The sequence below is a fragment of the Neofelis nebulosa genome, chromosome 1 (genome assembly GCF_028018385.1).
Source record: "Neofelis nebulosa isolate mNeoNeb1 chromosome 1, mNeoNeb1.pri, whole genome shotgun sequence".
In the NCBI taxonomy this organism is placed as follows: Eukaryota; Metazoa; Chordata; class Mammalia; order Carnivora; family Felidae; genus Neofelis; species Neofelis nebulosa.
Window position 1 is genome coordinate 119,652,598 of NC_080782.1, and position 18,809 is coordinate 119,671,406.

Here is an 18,809-nt window from a genome sequence, read left to right on the forward strand (position 1 = left end):
TTGATCATGTTCATTTTAACAAACATAAAAATATAGGAAAGAAGGTCAATACTCATATGAATTAGCAATGGTGAGAGCTGAATCTAAGGTGTTTTCAGCTAGAGCCCAAGGTCACTAGAATTCTATGATTTTCTGAACATTGTGAATGATTGACATTCATTTGCAGTGAATGGGGAATATGACAGTTTGAGCTCCAATATGATTCCTTTTTTTTTAAAAAAAAATTTTTACATTTATTTTATTTTTGAGAGACAGAGAAAGACAGAACATGAGCAGGGGAGGGGCAGAGAGAGAGGGAGACACAGAATCAGAAGCAGGCTCCAGGCTCCTAGCTGTCAGAATAGAGCCCGGCGTGGGGCTCGAACCCATGAACCATGAGATCATGACCTGAGCTGAAGTCGGATGCTTAACCGACTGAGCTACCCGGCCCCCCCAATATAAGTCCTTTTAAGCTCTTCATTTGGAACTATATGAATATAACATGAGATAATTTATGTAAAGTGCTTGGCCCAGGACTGCACTCAATGAGGCACTTAAAAATTAGTCCAATTTTTTGTAAAAATGAAAATTATTACTGGTATTTTTCTCAAATTCTTCCATTGCCTGCCACAAGTTTTGTCACCCATAATGTCTACCAAACATAATCACCATCCATATGAAGACACAAGATGACTACTCCCTAAATAATCTAGAATGTCATGAGAAATGTTTGTCAAGACTGAACAAACACATTTTTATTTAAGATGTTTCTCTTCAATATGTTAGTATTTTGGTGCCATTTAGATATAAGCATAACTGTTACATAAAAAATAAAATAAAATTACAGAATGCCAAAGTTTCACAACTTTATAAATGTACACTTCATGGGATGAATACTCTGGTAAATTTTAGTGAAAAGGTAGGGTTAGCATTTGTTTCTTAAAGACACCGATCATTTTAGACAAGGAAGAGCTCCTGGAATCAGACCAGCCTCCAGCAGCCATCAGGACTTTGGCAACTTCTTGCTGACCACTGCAACATTTCTGTGCTTCTTGTTTACCAGTAAAGGGTTTTCTAAGTATATTTTCCTTTCCATCTCTTTGTGTTTAATTTTTAATGTGGACCATTAAACAGGGTGAATCTTAAACACTGCCTTTTAAACACTCTGTGCCATCTTTTCATGGTTAATTTCTCACTGCTGCCTGGGGCTCATTTGTGCTTTTATCTAGAATTGGCCCATTAAAGTGGCATGACTTTAGTGATACTAATAACAAGCATATATAATTCTGTAACTGTCTCTTTACAGAATTCTGATAGACAGCTGATCTTTTCAGCGCTTCTTCTGCGCAAACCACTTTCTACAAAATGGGGTGTATTTGCCTGTGCAGCACTCATGTACAGCCTCTAAGCAGTATGTCAGTTCTGCCTTCTTGACATTCCTTACCTGTACTGTATCGTGATAAATTGATGACCAACGCAGGTGCTTTGACAAATGGAGTGAAACAGAGTCCAGAGACCCAAATCCATGTGCGTGGCTGAGCTGATACTAACAAATTTTAATTTGTCTTATATATATGCTTGTTACCTAGAGTTCTAGGTAGTATTTCTGAAGGAAAACCTTTCTTATAAGACGTTAAAAAAAAAAAAAGCCTACGAGCCATTGAAATTTCTTCTACTTAACCCAAATCTAAACCAATCTGAGATGAGCTCTCTCATCTACTCCAAGTTAAAACAAAACAGAAAACCAAGCTTACATTAATATTACCTGTTTAGAACTATAATAATATTTCATGTGAAGAAAAAAATCCCTTTCTTATCCAGATAAATGACAATCAGTTTCCAACTGACATTTTCCCCTTTCCATTTTATTACTCCTATAAATAGCTCCAATCCTACTACCAACAAGACCTACTGGATCTGGCTACAAAATGCACTGTATCATCAGTACACGTGTCTTTATACCTACTGCTACTGCTAGAACCTTAGTGTAAACCACCATTGTCCTTTACCTACAGCATTGCAATAATATCTAACATTTCTCCCTGCTTCTTCTCTTGAGCCTAACAAGTAACTTTCCATAGAGCAGCCAACGTGATATCCTAAAAATACAACTCTTATCATTATTTCCCCCTTCTTAAATTACTCCAGTGGGTCCCCTTACAATCCAAATAAAATTCAGTATTAATATGTGGACTATAAGGACCTCAATAATTTGGCCTCTGCTTACATCGTAATGTCTTCTGTAACATTCTTTTATTTTATTATTTATTTTGCTTACCATACTTCAACCACTCTGATCTTCCCACTGTCACTGAGCCCATTTGCTCAACTGTAGACCCTAAGAGTCAAAATGAGAAACAGACAAGACTGCTTAACTGATGCTTAATTGAAACCCACTTATTATGTCCTATTGCACCTTCTTGAGGCACAGATGAAGATGTTTTGCAATGACAGGAACATTTAAACTGCCAGGCCAGAAAAGCCCTGACAGCAGTGTAATGCCTAAGAGACCAAATCCCACATGTCCCCTTCCCTGTGCATTATCATGGGCTGAGCACATATTGACCGCCACCCAGGATCATGCACTCTCCACCGGCTCTCTTGTGCATACCGCCCCCTGCCCCCTGCCCAAAACCTCTTATGAAACTCTAAATGGCTTGCTGATGCAGAGTTTGCTTGTTAATGCTTGAGCCTGTCACCTCTCCCCCAGCTGCTGGCACATGAAATAAATTTCTCCCTTTCTCTTTTCCAAATCCTCCTCTCCTGACTTATTGGCTGCTCTTGCCACAAATTTATTTGTTGAAAACAACACTGTTGGCAAACCCAGCCAAGAGCTATACTGTCGATTTTTCCAGCCCCTTGGGATTCCCTGACTTAGAGCAGTTGGCCCCAGTAGCACCAGGGCTTGTGTTTGTGATAGATGGATTGGTAACACCATCATTTGGCAACTCTGAAATTTTTCCCATTTCATAGCCATTTGCTACAAAAGTGTTCTCCAGTTATCTCTACACATGACTCTCTTCATTATTCAGACCTCACCACAAAGATGTCTTAACCAAAATATTCAACCTAAACACCCTTTACTCCATTCTCCATCATATAATTGTGGGTGATAAAGTATAGGTCCCAAATAGTCATCTCCTTTGCACCTTTTCCTTTTCATAACTTCATCTTCAGACAGTGTTTATCTTTGCTCCTTGACTTTGGCTTGTCTGTATGGTTTTTTTTTCCTTGGGGGGGGGGGCAGTGGTTTATGGGTGTAAATAACAGCTTGCTAGTTCCAAATTCAAAACCTAAAAGACCTCCCCTGTTTTGCTTGTTTTCTTGCACCTCTACCATTGCAGGACAGAGCTATGCCATTTGCTATAGCCTGAAGCCAAGCCACCTATCTGGACCCACTTTGGTTTTTTTTTGTTTTTGTTTTTTTTTCAATATATGAAGTTCATTGTCAAATTGGTTTCCATTCAACACCCAGTGCTCATCCCAAAAGGTGCCCTCCTCAATACCCATCACCCACCCCCCCTCCCTCCCTCTCACCCCCCATCAACCCTCAGTTTGTTCTCAGTTTTTAAGAGTCTCCTATGCTTTGGCTCTCTCCCACTCTAACCTCTTTTTTTTTTTCCTTCCCCTCCCCCATGGGTTTCTGTTAAGTTTCTCAGGATCCACATAAGAGTGAAAACATATGGTATCTGTCTTTCTCTGTATGGCTTATTTCACTTAGCATCACACTCTCCAGTTCCATCCACGTTGCTACAAAGGGCCATATTTCATTCTTTCTCATTGCCACGTAGTACTCCATTGTGTATATAAACCACAATTTCTTTATCCATTCATCAGTTGATGGACATTTAGGCTCTTCCCATAATTTGGCTATTGTTGAGAGTGCTGCTATAAACATTGGGGTACAAGTGCCCCTATGCATCAGTACTCCTGTATCCCTTGGGTAAATTCCTAGCAGTGCTATTGCTGGGTCATAGGGTAGGTCTATTTTTAATTTTTTGAGGAACCTCCACACTGTTTTCCAGAGCGGCTGCACCAGTTTGCATTCCCACCAACAGTGCAAGAGGGTTCCCGTTTCTCCACATCCTCGCCAGCATCTATAGTCTCCTGATTTGTTCATTTTGGCCACTCTGACTGGCGTGAGGTGATATCTGAGTGAGGTTTTGATTTGTATTTCCCTGATGAGGAGCGACGTTGAGCATCTTTTCATGTGCCTGTTGGCCATCCGGGTGTCTTCTTTAGAGAAGTGTCTATTTGTGTTTTCTGCCCATTTCTTCACTGGGTTATTTGTTATTCGGGTGTGGAGTTTGGTGAGCTCTTTATAGATTTTGGATATTAGCCCTTTGTCCGATATGTCATTTGCAAATATCTTTTCCCATTCTGTTGGTTGCCTTTTAGTTTTGTTGGTTGTTTCCTTTGCTGTGCAGAAGCTTTTTATCTTCATGGGGTCCCAGTAATTCACTTTTGCTTTTAATTCCCTTGCCTTTGGGGATGTGTCGAGTAAGAGATTGCTACGGCTGAGGTCAGAGAGGTCTTTTCCTGCTTTCTCCTCTAGGGTTTTGATGGGTTTCCTGTCTCACATTCAGGTCCTTGATCCATTTTGAGTTTATTTTTGTGAATGGTGTGAGAAAGTGGTCTAGTTTCAATCTTCTGCATGTTGCTGTCCAGTTCTCCCAGCACCATTTGTTAAAGAGACTTTTTTCCATTGGATGTTCTTTCCTGCTTTGTCAAAGATGAGTTGGCCATATGTTTGTGGGTCTAGTTCTGGGGTTTCTATTCTATTCCATTCATCTATGTGTCTGTGTTTGTGCCAATACCACGCTGTCTTGATGATGACAGCTTTGTAGTAGAGGCTAAAGTCTGGGGTTGTGATGCCTCCTGCTTTGGTTTTCTTCTCCAAAATTACTTTGGCTATTCGGGGCCTTTTGTGGTTCCATATGAATTTTAGGATTGCTTGTTCTAATTTCGAGAAGAATGCTGGTGCGATTTTGATTGGGATTGCATTGAATGTGTAGATAGCTTTGGGTAGTATTGACATTTTGACAATATTTATTCTTCCAATCCATGAGCACGGAATATTTTTCCATTTCTTTATATCTTCTTCAATTTCCTTCATAAGCTTTCTATAGTTTTCAGCATACGGATCTTTTACATCTTTGGTTAGGTTTATTCCTAGGTATTTTATGCTTCTTGGTGCAATTGTGAATGGGATCAGTTTCTTTATTTGTCTTTCTGTTTCTTCATTATTAGTGTATAAGAATGCAACTGATTTCTGTACATTGATTTTGTATCCTGCAACTTGGCTAACTTCTTGTATCAGTTCTAGCAGACTTTTGGTGGAGTCTATCGGATTTTCCATGTATAGTATCACATCATCTGCAAAAAGTGAAAGCTTAACTTCATCTTTGCCAATTTTGATGCCTTTGATTTCCTTTTGTTGTCTGATTGAGGATGCTAGAACTTCCAACACTATGTTAAACAACAGCGGTGAGAGTAGACATCCCTGTCGTGTTCCTGACCTCAGGGGAAAAGGTCTCAGTTTTTTTCCCATTAAGGATGATGTTAGCTGTGGGCTTTTCATAAATGGCTTTTATGATCTTTAAGTATGTTCCTTCTATCCCGACTTTCTCGAGGGTTTTTATTAAGAAACGTTGCTGAATTTTGTCAAATGCCTATTCTGCATCGATTGACAGGACCATATGGTTCTTATCTTTTCTTTTATTAATGTGATGTATCATGCTGATTGATTTGCGAATGTTGAACCAGCCCTGCAGGCCAGGAATGAATCCCACTTGATCATGGTGAATAATTCTTTTTATATGCTGTTGAATTCGATTTGCTAGTATCTTATTGAGAATTTTTGCATCCATATTCATCAGGGATATTGGCCTGTAGTTCTCTTTTTTTACTGGGTCTCTGTCTGGTTTAGGAATCAAAGTAATACTGGCTTCATAGAATGAGTCTGGAAGTTTTCCTTCCCTTTCTATTTCTTGGAATAGCTTGAGAAGGATAGGTATTATCTCTGCTTTAAACATCTGGTAGAACTCCCCTGGGAAGCCATCTGGTCCTGGACTCTTATTTCTTGGGAGATTTTTGATGACTGATTCAATTTTTTCGCTGGTGATGGGTCTGTTCAAGCTTTCTATTTCCTCCTGATTGAGTTTTGGAAGGGTGTGGGTGTTCAGGAATTTGTCCATTTCTTCCAGGCTGTCCAGTTTGTTGGCATATAATTTTTCATAGTATTCCCTGATAATTGCTTGTATCTCTGAGGGATTGGTTGTAATAATTACATTTTAATTCATAATTTTATCTATTAGGGTCATCTCCCTTTTCTTCTTGAGAAGCCTGGCTAGAGGTTTATCAATTTTGTTTATTTTTTCAAAAAACCAACTCTTGGTTTCATTTATCTGCTCTACAGTTTTTTTACATTCTATATTGTTTATTTCTGCTCTGATCTTTATTATTTCTCTTCCTCTGCTGGGTTTAGGCTGTCTTTGCTGTTCTGCTTCTATTTCCTTTAGGTGTGCTGTTAGATTTTGTATTTGGGATTTTTCTTGTTTCTTGAGATAGGCCTGGATTGCAATGTATTTTCCTCTCAGGACTGCCTTCGCTGCATCCCAAAGCGTTTGGATTGTTGTGTTTTCATTTTCATTTGTTTCCATATATTTTTTAATTTCTTCTCTAATTGCCTGGTTGACCCATTTATTCTTTAGTGGGGTGTTCTTTAACCTCCATGCTTTTGGAGGTTTTCCAGAGTTTTTCCTGTGGTTGATTTCAAGCTTCATAACACTGTTGTCTGAAAGTATGCATGGTACGGTTTCAATTCTTGTATACTTATGAAGGGCTGTTTTGTGACCCAGTACGTGATCTATCTTGGAGAATGTTCCATGTGCACTCGAGAAAAAAGTATATTCTGTTGCTTTGGGATGCAGAGTTCTAAATATATCTGTCAGGTCTAAAATTAGTTTCTTGTAGACAGCAAATAGATGGGTCTTGTTTTTTTTATCCATTCTGATACCCTATGTCTTTTGGTTGGTGCATTTAGTCCATTTACGTTCAGTGTGATTATAGAAAGATATGGGTTTAGAGTCATTTTGATGTCCGTAGGTTTCATGCTTGTAGCGATGTCTTTGGTACTTTGTCTCACAGGATCCCCCTTAGAATCTCTTGTAGGGCTGGTTTAGTGGTGATGAATTCCTTTAGTTTTTGTTTGGGAAGATCTTTATCTCTCCTTCTATTCTAAATGACAGACTTGATGGATAAAGGATTCTCGGCTGCATATTTTTTTCTGTTCATCACATTGAAGATCTCCTGCCATTCCTTTCTGGCCTGCCAAGTTTCAGTAGAGAGATCGGTCACGAGTCTTATAGGTCTCCCTTTATATGTTAGAGCACATTTATCTCTAGCTGCTTTCAGAACTTTCTCTTTATCCCTGTATTTTGCCAGTTTCACTATGATATGTCGTGCAGAAGATCGATTCAAGTTACATCTGAAGGGAGTTCTCTGTGCCTCTTGGATTTCAATGCCTTTTTCCTTCCCCAGATCCGGGAAGTTCTCAGCTATTATTTCTTCAAGTACACCTTCAGCACCTTTCCCTCTCTCTTCCTCCTCTGAAATACCAATTATGCGTATATTATGTCTCTTTAGTGCATCACTTAGTTCTCTAATTTTCCCCTCATACTCCTGGATTTTTTTATCTCTCTTTTTCTCAGTTTCTTTTTTTTCCATAATTTTATCTTCTACTTCACCTATTCTCTCCTCTGCCTCTTCAATCCGAGCCGTGGTTGTCTCCATTTTATTTTGCAGCTCATTGATAGCATTTTTTAGCTCCTCCTGGCTGTTCCTTAGTCCCTTGATCTCTGTAGCAATAGATTCTCTGCTGTCCTTTATACTGTTTTCAAGCCCAGTGATGAATTTTATGACTATTATTCTAAATTCACTTTCTGTTATATTGTTTAAATCATTTTTGATCAGTTCGTTAGCTGTTGTTATTTTCTGGACTTTTTTTGAGGGGAATTCTTCCATTTCATCATTTTGTATAGTCCCTGGAATGGTGCAGAACTGGGGGGAACTTCCCCTGTGCTGTCTTGAATACCTTGCATTGGTGGGCGGGGCCACATTCAGACCTGATGTCTGCCCGCAGCCCACTGCTGGGGCCACAGTCAGACTGGTGTGTGTGCCTTCTCTTCTCCTCTCCTAGGGGCAGGATTCACTGCGGGGTGGCGTGGCCCATCTGGGCTACTGCACACTGCCAGACTTATGGTGCTGCGGATCTGGCGTATTAGCTGGGGTGGACCGGCAAGGTGCACAGGGGCGGGAGGGGCAGGCTCAGCTTGCTTTTCCTTCGGAGATCTGCTTCGGGAGGGGCCCTGCAGCACCAGGAGGGAGTCAGACCCGCCAGAGGGATGGATCTGCAGAAGCACAGTGTTGGGTGTTTGTGTGGTGCAAGCAAGTTCCCTGGCAGGAACTGGTTCCCTTTGGGATTTTGGCTGGGGGATGGGCAAGGGAGATGGCGCTGGCGAGCGCCTTTGTTCCCTGCCAAGCTGAGCTCTGTCATCCAAGGCTCAACAACTCTCCCTCCCGTTGTCCTCCAGCCCTCCCGTTCTCTGAGCAGAGCTGTTAGCTTATAACCTTCCAGATGTCAAGTCCCGCTTGCTGTCAGAACACACTCCATCCAGCCCCTCTGCTTTTGCCAGCCAGACTCGGGGGCTCTGCTTGGCTAGCGGGCCGCCCCTCCGCCCCGGTTCCCTCCCTCTAGTCCGGGGAGCGCACACCGCCTCTCTGTCCTTCCTACCCTCTTCCGTGGGTCTCTCGTCTGCACTTGGCTCTGGAGACTCCAGTCTGCTAGTCTTCTGGCGGTTTTCTGGGTTATTTAGGCAGGTGTAGGTGGAATCTAAGTGATCAGCAGGACGTGCGGTGAACCCAGTGACCTCCTACGCTGCCATCTTCCTGGACTCACTTTGAATTAGTTGGATCCCAGACCACTCTCAGATAAAAATAAATTTTCTGCAAGCTACTGAGTTTTGAGTTGATTTGTTATACACTTTTTAATGTTGCAACAGGTTGCTGAGAAGTTATTTTTGTCATTACCCTTATCATTTCAGAGTCACTTCCATTTATTTATTTATTTTTTTACCTATTCATATACCTTTACCATTACTAGAATATAAATGTCATAGAAGCAGGAATCTTACCCAATTTATTTTCTCTGAGCCCATAATAAAATAAATAGTGCCTGGAACACCAGTCACATACTAGATGTTCAATAAATCTTTAAAGAAAGAGGTAATGGATTGTTACAATAGTTTTACCAAAGGGCCTAATTAGCCATGTAGAAATAAGGGGAAACTGGAAAAATAAATTCACCTAGCCATGGTAAAGGAATAATTGGAGTATAATACTCTGAAGTAAGATTAAAATCTGTTGAACCCAATTTTCCTTTTAACAGGCTGAAAATATCAAATACATGAGGTTTTGTAGAAGCAGAAGGTACAATATAAGCAGAATGTAGAGGTTATTTCCAAGTACTGTTAACAAGACATCTTATGATAAGACCTCAAAGGTGAACTAAAACAAAACTGAATTCTCAGGGAATAACCACCTGTTTAAATTCCCTTGGTATTATCACTTCTCCCAAACAATGCATTCACTGAGTGTTTTGTGTAAGAATATATATCAGTTTCCAAGTCAAACTGTCTTAACAAAGAAAATGAAAATTTTCATATTTAAAAACTATCTATAAGAAGAGTAAATTTCAGGAAGAGTATGATTTAGCATTTCAAGGTCCAACAATGAGGACCTATTTCATGTTTTCCTATCTAGTCTTCCCCTTCTATGGTTAGTGTCATCCTAAGACTGACTTCCCTCATTGTCACCAGGTGAGTGCCAACAGTTCCCCAGAATACCTAATTCATGCTTCTTGGTCCATGTCAAACTTTCTCTTTTTCTCAAACCTTTGAATGTAAGTCTTGGCTTCCACTCTGACTTAACTATCTTAGTCATGTGTTACCCCTAAACCAATCACTATGACCAAAGAAATGCTATGTACTAATTGGCTTCTTTTGGATAGTATTATCATGACTGGAGATAGAAATAATTTAATTTCACTCAAAACATACAGCTTTTAGTGTATGTGATGGGGGGAGAGAGTCACAGGGACCTGCCATCTTCTTCCTTTCTGATTGTGTCTCCTCCTCGTTGAGCCTAACCTGCTGTCCCACCCTACCTGGAACTCTACTCAGCCAGCTTCAGTTCCTATCTATGGGCTCCAGAATGCACCCTGTCTACATATGCCTTTTATGCTTATGTGACTTTGATATCTAAATTGCCTTTTTCCTTTATATAGAAGCTATAGTAAGCAGAAGAAAGACCCATCCAAAGATCTTCATGTCCTAATCTCTAGAATTTGTGAACTGTTAAATTATCAGCCAACTTGAGATAGGGAGATTATTCTGGATTATCCAAGTGGGCCCAATGAAATCATAAGAGTCCATAGAAGTAAAAGAGGGAGGCAGAAGAGTTAGAAAGAGGTTTGAAGATGCTCTGCTGCTGCCTTTGGAAGTCAAGGAATGGGGTGGCATCCAGAAACTGGAAAAAGGGAAGACATGGATCCTCCCCTAGAACCTCACAGTTCTGGAAGCCAGAAGTTTAAGGTCAAGATGTCAGCAGGAGTGTTTTCTTCTGAAGCCTTTGTCTTTGGCTTGTAGGATGGCTGTCTTCTCTGTCCCCTCATGGTCTTTCTTTTGTGTGCATGTATCCCTGGTGTCTCTCTGTGTGCCTCAGTTTTTTCTTCTTATAAGAACACTAGCCATAATAGATTAGGGTCTGCCCTAAAGACCTCACTTTAAATTAATCACATCTTTACGGACCTTATCTCTGAATACAGTCACATTCTAAGGTCCTGGAGGTGAGGACTTCAACATATAAATTTTAAGAGGACACCATGAGCCCAGAAAAGAGGGATTTGAGAGTGAGGAGACATGATCAATCAGAAGACCTTAGCAGAGTGCCTAGCTCACTGTAAATCTTAGACTTTACATTATTATTTTTATGGCAAGATTTTTGTTTTTGTCAAGCAACCACCGTTATCTGTTACAGTCTATGACAGAGCAACAACTCAAGTGTTAGAGCTAGAACCATTTAACAACTGGGGCTGGGGAAGAAGACTGGAAGGGACCAAGCTCAGTGATCAATAGGCTGGTACACAACATTACCTGTTTCTTAGATCTAATTTCACTGTCTTAGAAATACATCTGGTTTTCTAGCTGGATTATACATGAGACATGTGTGTTCTACAAGCTCACCTCATTTATAGCACAGAGAGAAATGCCCTTCAGAAGCAGGTACGGCAAAATATAGTTCAAGTTGAATTGAAGGTGCAGCCACCTGCTCCACAAGCTACTGCCTGTTCTGACAAACTCCCTGGACTTCAAGGCAGCTAAGTTGAAAATCTATTCAGTTTTTGGTAAAGGCAGATATAGCAGATGTGCACTGATGTCTCAGAATTTGATTCCAGTTGACATTTAGGGAATTTAATGAAAAAAAGTATTAATGATGATAACACTAATAATGCTACATAATCACCTGTAGTAGTCTTAAATCTAGACAGTGTGTAGTGACTGATGTACATTATTTAATTCATTCATCCAATACATATTTATTGAATGCTTATTACATACTGACTCTGTTCTGCTTCCTGGAGATATCACAGTAAATAAGACATACGAAATTCATTCCATCAAAGTTTATGTATTAGTGGGAAATGAAAGACACTAAACTTAAATATATATTTATATTATATACATACTTGAATTTAATGTTTTTCATATGTATTCACATAAACACATTTGAGTTATAAATATATATTTCGTATGTCAGTGATGTGAAGTATGTCAGAGTAAGTGGGTAGAAGGATGCTGCAATCCTATACAGGCTAGAGGAAAAAGCCTCACTGAGAAGGTAACTTGGAGCAAAGGCCTAAAGGAGGTAAGGACATGAGCCATGAGGAGGCCTTGGGGGAGAACATTCCAGGAAGAAGGGAGAGCATTTCAAAGGATCTGAGGTAGTAATGTGCCTACTGTGCCCTGTAATTAGTACATATAGGGCATGTGAAAGGAAGTGAGAGGAGGGAAAACTTAGAGTAGGTTACATCAGAGGTAATGGGAACACACCAATTAGGTAGGGTATTAACAGACTTGTAAAGACTTTCCATTTTATTGGGGATAAAGACCCAAAGGATTCTGAATAGGAGAGTGACATGACTTGATTTATATTGTAAAAATATCACCCTGGTGCTCTACTGAGATTCTAGAGGGGCAGACAGGGTGTTCAAATGCAACCTGCCTAACACTAAAGATAGGATCTTCCACATGCTTCCATTTTTACAATTTATTTTTCTTTTAAGAAAAGTTCTCTGTGCTGTGGAGGATGAATAAGAATTATTTGTTATTCAGGATCTCATGGTGTGAACCTCCTTACTCAGACCTTCTTTTTAGTCATCCTACCAAAGTTTTTGAGCTCAGTCCATAGCAGTTCAGATTGACCTGCTACTTTCATGCTATGACAGAGCCATCTCTTCATTCATATTTAAAATAACTTCAACAAGTGTTTTAAGACAAAGGACAGCTGAGCACCTACCACCAAAATCTGAGGATTGTTCTTGAGAACTACATAATTTTGTGCTATCTGTACTCATATATCTTTTGTCTGCATACCTGACAATGGCCAAAAGCAAGAACTAATGATGAAATTGCCTAGTGGAATTCTAACGTCACTGACAACTTCCTACCTAGCCGCTAACTGTGGCTATTTTCTCCTTTCCTTCCTAAATTCTAATCATTATGGTGACACAGGATTCACTTTTCTATAAACTCTCTCTAGGCAATCATATTCCATGCAAAGGCATTAAATATCACAAGGACCTAGTAACTCCCAAATGTAAGTACTCCAACTCATAGGCCTGGTTCAGATCACTGTTCTGAACTTCATTTTGTGTAGTCATCTAATTACTTGACATTTTGTCCTGCATGTTTAAGAGGCATCTCAAACACAGCCTATCTAAAGGAGCCTCTTGATTTCCAAATCTCCTCTTCATCTGTGGATTCCATTTACCTCATTGCCACAGATTCTTTTTTCTTCCGTCACACTTAATGTCTAATTCCTCAGCAAGTCCTTTCCCATCTACCTTCAACTTACATCCTGAGACTAGTGTTTCTTACTCTCTCTGTCATGGCCATTTTCGTTCACAACCCTACCAGCTTTCATCTTGACTATGGCAATAAACCTCCTAACTACTTTATGTCCTCCATTCTTGCTTAATATAGTCATTTGCCATTCATCAACTACAGTGATATGTTAAAAAGCAAATTCTGAAAGGCGACAACCAACACACACACACCAAACAAACCATGTGTGGGTGAAAATGAAAATGCAAAACATGTGGAACTCACTCATTGCTCATCAGAATGCAAAACTGTGAAGCTTCTACATTTATACATATACTCAACATATTACCCTAGTAATCCTACTTCTGTGTATTTATCCAGGTGAAATGAAAACAAGGTTAACACAAAAACCTGCATGTGGATCTTTACAGCAGATTACTTTGCAAAGTGGGGGTGGGGGGACTGGGAAACAGATAAATTGTGGTACATGTATTCAATAGCATACAATTCAGCAATAAAGCAAATTACTCATAAACTCAACATGGATGTATCTCCAATGTGTTATGCTATGTGAAAAAAGTCAGACTCAGAGGCTACATACTATATACTTCCATTTATATAATATTCTGAAAAGGCCAAACTATAGCGATAGTGGAAAGATTTAGTGGTCATGGAGGTTACTCCGAGGGGGAATGGTCAATTCTTTTGGGTTATGGAGCTACTTTATATCTTGACTGTAGTGATAATTACACAATTAGATGCGTAAGTCAAAATTAACAGAACTAAACACTTTTCAAAAGGGTAAATTTGCAGGTAGACTATACCTTAATAATTAAAATTTTAAAAAATGTTCAATTCCCTAATTAAAACACCACAGTGAATTCCCCTTGGAATCAGACTAAAATCCAAACTCCTTATGTATGTAACCTGTTAAAACCTACTCTCAGAACTCACCTTGTAGTTCTGAAAAGAAATGCAGGTTTTCTGTTCAAGTGCCCTCACTGGCTTCCCAGGCAAAACAACAGCCTCTGGCTTCTTACTCTGTTTTTCTTTGAAGCCCATAACACAATTTAGTGTTTTTACCAATTAAGTTCTCTTCTTGACTAGAATATAAGCCCCAATAGAGATGGGATTTAGTCTGATTTGACTGATCACTGCTAATCCCTCAGCTCTTAGAAATAAAGAAGTAGCACATATTGTTAACACATATTGTTGAGTATATGTTGAATAATCTGATGACTGTTTGGAGACACTATAGTCACACCAGAATATTTACTCAGATACCTATAAAATAACTGCTAACTTGACCTATACTATATTGTCTGTTTCTTATGGTGCTGCCACCAAAATCAAAGGATACATGAAACACTTGTTTTTACACACAAGCTAACTGGTTATTTAGGAATATAGGAGGAGTTGCCTGGAAAGTCTGCTGACTGAGTTCTCAGTAGTTTAATGTAGCGTCTGTGTCTATCTTCCCATGTCAATTCTAGAAACACAAGAAAAAGTGAAACCCAATTTATCTCACAGGATTTTACAGATGCAAAATAAATTAATTTTTTTCTTTCCGAAAATGAAGTACTATTTCAGTTTTTTCCCTTCAGTCTGATTTCACTGTTCCTATCATTGGTTTTCTCAGATTCAGTCATTGTGATATAATTAGGCTACGGCTAATAATGATTGTCATGTGCACATAGGCATGCATTTAAAGAGTTGGGGCGCCTGGGTGGCGCAGTCGGTTGGGCGTCCGACTTCAGCCAGGTCGCGATCTCGCGGTCCGTGAGTTCGAGCCCCGCGTCGGGCTCTGGGCTGATGGCTCGGAGCCTGGGGCCTGTTTCCGATTCTGTGTCTCCCTCTCTCTCTGCCCCTCCCCCGTTCATGCTGTGTCTCTCTCTGTCCCAAAAATAAATAAAAAACGTTGAAAAAAAAAATTTAAAAAAAAAAAAATAAAATAAAGAGTTTACGTATTTCTGAGATGTCTAAGAACATTATTTAGCTATACAATATGTTTACAGCTAACATATATAGAGTAATTCTTACTCAACATTGCATTTGAACCCTGGTGAAATCCAAAGCTCTTTTTTTTTTAAGCTCAAGATTTCACAAATTCTAAACAAATCAAGAAAGCCAACCTGGAAAGCACACATACAGTTAAATTAAAATGGGTAAGGGAAAGAATAAAATAGTCTGTAATTGGTAATTCACAGTGTTGGTGAGTAAATGATGCCACTAAGTGGGTAAGAATGCTAAAGATAAATTTAAACTCTTCCTTTTTACTCTAGACAATTAAATTACTTAGAAACTGCTTTATTCATCAAATGAACAAAAACAAACTTTAGCTGATATGAATTATCTGAAGCTCTGAATTAACAGTGCACCACCACAATTAGATTTTACAGAGGATGAAGTCAGTAACGGAACCTTGGTACCCTGCCCCTTCCATCCAATCTGGGTGGAGATAAAAGGGAGTGGAGGATGATTGGCTGAGCTCAGTTAACCCCTGGGAGAATCCCTAGGGCATTAGAGAATAAAAACAATTCTATGAATAGTTGTCTAAGACTGTTATTTCCAATCTCAGTACTTAGCTAACATCCAATTAATTGGCAGGATTTTAGATCTCCGGGCATCCCCTTTGGATCAGGGGGAGAAAAAAGTAGAAAGACTGACTTTATTTCTTTCTAATATTTATTCATTGCTCCAGCCAGGAATGTATTCATTTTTAAATAGGGTTATAATCTGTTTGATTAGTCTCTACATGATGCCAAACATATGAATAAAACCTGAAAATTACATCCAAAATATCCTTTATTTTCTGTGATGACTTGCAGATGAATATACCATTTCCTGAGAATGGAAGGCTATTTGAGCTTCTGGGTGTTATCCAACCTGGCTCTTTTTCCACCAGTGGGGGCACTAAGTTTTAACTTGCCTTATCATTGGCCTTCATTTGCACTTCTACCATCTTGGTTAGTGGTAGCACAGACATTTGCACTTGAGGTACAGCACAAACTCTCTTCCTAACTCAAACCAAGTTTATTTCCTCTATTCTTGTGCTTGCTATGAAATCTCTGTGAGGAAAGTTTCCCTCCCTGTTCTACCTCCTTAATTGACCTCTCTTATATGCCAGGCACTATAGCACTATAGGAATACTTTATGGGCAATATCTCATTTCATCTTGACAATGTAGAATGGAACTTATATAAAGATAGGGAAAGTGAACATTACAGTTATATTTTCAGGTACTACAGCCAAAGAGAAACAGAGAAGGGATATAAATGTGCTTCTCTCCATAGCCTCTCTTCATATCGCACTTTCATATGTCAAGCCTCCAATCAGTCAACAAACTACTTAACCAGTATTTAAGGAGCTCCAAGCTCTGGTTTAAGTAAAAATATTCAGGAACTAGATCTTTGGCTTTATTCAATTCTGCCTAATTCCATTCTTCTTCAGGTGCTCAACCCCAGTTAATAAAAACTGCTTAAGAAGCTTTCAAACCATTCTGAAGCTTATAGCATTGGTTGCTAATAAAGTTGCAGAAATGAAAAGTAGTTGTTTTAAACACTTTACTCAGTTGTTTGAATCTTTACCTTCCTTTGTCAGGCACATTGTTGGATTAGAAAACAAGTGCTGAATTTCATTCACTTTGTATTAGCCTCAAAGGTCAACCGTCTAGTTTTATTCCAATTAGTTTGAGGAAGTTGGTTGGTATTCTAGTTCTGTGAAAATTCTAACTCAGATACAAGCCAGAAAGTTCTCTCAAGAACTAAGGGAAAAATATCAGGGGGATTTAATGGAGGTAAAAGTAAATTCACTTATCATTACTATACTGCATTTTATCCTCATACTCCTCGAATATTATAAAATCTTCAAGCTTCAAAAGAAATTTGACATAATCTAATCTAAACATCTCATTTTCCAGAAAGGAAAACAGGACCAGGGGTCACGGATATGCTGTATTATACTATTATGGCTCTCATTTCACACAGTTCAGATGGCTAGCAAGTGAAGGACTCAAAAACAAGTATATATGACATGATTGCACATTCAAACATGACTGGAAGTGTCCTACCTTAAGAAATCTTAAGTCAAAAAATTTAAAAAGAATCATTTTAATAATAAGGGTCAGTCAAGAAAACAGAAACAACTGTAGATGAAAACTTCCTTTTCTCACTACCCATGTCATGGTATCTCTACCCACAGCTAGCACCTTATCTGCCCATGACTGTTTTTATTCATGGGCAGATTTGGATTGGGGCAATCCAAATCTTCATTCCTCAAGGGTCCTGCCCATGTCTCTGATATGTTGCTATGATCTTCTATTAGTATTTACCACCTACATGGAAGTACACCTTGATAACCTTCTTGGTTCCAGACATACTAAGACTCATCCCCTTGTGTGGCAATAACCTATTTCCCCTTATTAAGTGGGATCAGTTATTGCAGCTTATTCTCTGTCTACTGATTCAGTGGCAGAGGGAACTCAAAACATCCAGGTGGCACTTTCAGCTTCTGGTTCATTAGAACGATTTTGTATTTCCTGGTCAAAGAGGTTTGTCTGCTTTTTTTTGCTTATTTTTTTTTAATTCTTTATTTTTTGAGAGAGAGAGTAATCAGGGGAGGGGAAGAGAGAGGAGACAGAGGTTCTGAAGCAGGCTCTGTGCTGACAGAGTGATAGCAGTGAGCCTGATATGGGGCTTGAACTCATGAAATGTGAGATCATGACCTGAACTGAAGGTGGACACTAAACCAACTGAGCCACCCAGGCGCCCCGTCTGTTTTTTTTTGTTTTGTTTTGTTTTGTTTTTAACCTTGAAAAGCAAGAGCTTGTAGAGCCTAAAGTTGTGAAACATGCAGGAACAAAACACAAAGGTTTTGCAAATGTACCATGAGGCAAAATAGTGAAAATAATGTCTCTTTTTCAACTCCCAGGTTAGATGGGAAAGATAAGAGACACTGGTCACTGGTTCAAAGCATATACCAAAACGTATAGGGTCAGCTTTCCTACCCTCCTAACTGTTACTATCTAGTCAGTTCTATAACTGAGTCCTTAGTAACTTTCCCACATTTTCTTCAGGTATGTTGCTTCTGAATGATGGGGTACATGGAGAAGTCAGTCACAAAGGATTGGGTTTTTTGTCTGATTTCTTTTTGCTCTAAAGTGAGTTCCCTTTTAGAAATGATGATGTGTATGAAGCCACAATAGAGAACAGAGCATTAAGAAATCCATAGATGGGATGCTGGGAGAAACATTGTGGACAGTGAGGAAAAACTCATGTCTTATCTATTTATTTCAGTTGGGAACACTGATGAAGAAAGTGGTCTTGCATGAGCAATGTGTCACTAGATAAATGGCGATGTATCATTATTTACCTCTGTTGTTAGCAGATTAGGCCCTCCGCATTGGTGACATCCAGTTCAGTCAGAGTGAGAGAAATACCAGGACATATCTGTGTCCAGTAGCTCTGACGACTTTATTCTTAAATCTTTTGATCAAGCACTAAGTGTTTGGGAAAAGACTATGTGTATGGCATCAAAAGAATGGGTCATCTTCAACATCTGAGCATTGAGACTATTCCAGGAAGGGGATAGCCTTTGATAAGCCTTCAGGTGAGATATAAATATTCTCACAGTCTATGCCCATTGCAAGGGGTCTGACTGCAAACTATT